The sequence below is a fragment of the Ursus arctos genome, chromosome X, assembly GCF_023065955.2.
Source record: "Ursus arctos isolate Adak ecotype North America chromosome X, UrsArc2.0, whole genome shotgun sequence".
NCBI classification, from domain to species: Eukaryota; Metazoa; Chordata; class Mammalia; order Carnivora; family Ursidae; genus Ursus; species Ursus arctos.
Window position 1 is genome coordinate 32250724 of NC_079873.1, and position 2198 is coordinate 32252921.

The window sequence follows — 2198 nt, forward strand, 5'->3', positions numbered from 1 at the left end:
GTGTGTGTGTGTGTGTGTGTGTGTGTGTACAAATGCTCAAACTTCTTCTGGGTAGATACCTAGTGCTTATTGTCAGTTTTACACATTGCGAGTATTTTCTCCCAGACTATGGCTTGCTTTTTCCAAATCTTAAAGAGGAGAAAAGGAAAAAATAAATAAAAAGAACCCAACCCCAAAAAAATCAATGGACAAAAAAAAGGAGTATGTACAAAAAAAATTAAACTCAAACATTTGAAAAGACAATGAACTCTACTATTAAAAATGCAAATAAAACCATAAAACTTATTATTTTTCCTATTAAACTGGCAAAGATTAAGAAGATTGCCAGGATATAGTTAGTAGGAGAATAAGCACATTTATTCACAGTTTGTGGGAATTAAAAAAATATATGATCGTTTCAAAAGGTCATTTGGCAATATAAATTACAATTTTTAAAAAAAGGTATATCGTTCTTACTCATCCTAACCATTTCTATAGATAAGTTTTTTCAGAAGTTTTTCCTACAGAAATATAGAAGTTTGCACCAAGAATATGGGCAAGGATATTACTGTAGCATCATTTGTTACAGTAAGAAGGAAAAATAAAGACAACTAAATGACTTCAATAAGCTACTGAATGAATATATTATTGGGCAACCATAAAATGGGATACTACGCAATCACAAAAATCAGTATAATAGTTTTATGTGTACTTAAATGGAAAAATATCAAAGATCAAATTTTAAGCGATAAAAACATGTTGCAAAAAATATGCAGAGTACTATCCCATTTCATAAAAAGTAAATTAACATATATGCATATATGAATAGGTGTGATAAACACATAGGTAAAAATCTGGAGCAACATTTACTACACTGTTTAATAGTAGTTCCCTTTGGGGTGTGGAATTAGAGAGGCCTTCTAATTTCTAAGTCACACATACCTGTACGGGTTTAATTTGTTTTTACAATTAACACAATTTGCTTTTTCAATCAAAACAGAAGGGTTCAAATTGAAAAATGAGAAATCAAACAACTAATAGAAGTTGTCAATCATAATAACTAACATTTCATGAACATTTACTATGTGGGAGGCACAGTTCTAAGTACTTTACATACATTAACTTAGTGAATCCTCACAAAACTCTCTGGGGTATATTTTCTTGAGTCTCCTCATTTTACAGATAAAGACACTGAGGTACAGAGAGGTTAAGTAACTTGCTGTAGGTCAAACAATTAGTAAGAGGTGGAGCCAAGATTTGAACTCATATCTGTTTGGCTAAGGAACCCTAGCTCTCAGGACCATGCTATCTGCCTACTGCGGAAAAATTAAAATATGTCCGGAAGGAAAAAAATAAATTATAAGATCTTAGTTCATACCAATCCTGAACAAACTGGCCATCCACTGATTATTGTACAAGTTTTGAGCATAAAGTAGTAATGATTGTGTCCCTTTATTGGTTTTATTGTATACTACATACCTGATTGAGGCCTTTTACCTACATTATCCCTTTAAACATATGTTCAGAAAGATCTAGCTTCAAAATATATCTGCAAGCTTAGCATAATACCCTCTAGGTCCACCATGTGTCACAAATGGCAACATCTTATCCTTTTTATGGCTGCATAATATTCCTCTGTGTGTGTGTTGTTTCCGTATCTTGGCTATTGTAAATAATGCTGCAATAAACATAGGGGTGTATATATCTTTTTGAATTAGTGTTTTCATGTTCTTTGGGTAAATACCCAGTAGTGAAATTATTGGATCATATGGTATTTCTATTTTTAATTTTTATAGTAAGAGAGACAAATACCATATGATTTCACTCATATGTGGAATCTAAAAAACAAAACAAATGAATAAACAAACAAAAAAGGAGAATCGGACCTATAAATACAGAGAACAGACTGATGGTTGCCAGAGGGACGGGTGATAGGGGGATGGGCAAAATGGGTGAAGGGGAGTGGGAGGTACAGGCTTCCAGCCATGGAATGAATCAGTCATGGTAATAAAAGGTACAGCATAGGAGCATAAGGAATGTAGTCAGTGATACTTTAATAGCATTTTATGGTGACAGATGGTGCCTATATTTTGTGGTGAACATAGCATAATGTATGAATTTATCAAATCTACCTGAAACTGATGTAATACGCGTTTCAACTATGTATATAAATTTATATTTATATAATACCTGCAAACTCATTATGTCTCATCACCTCC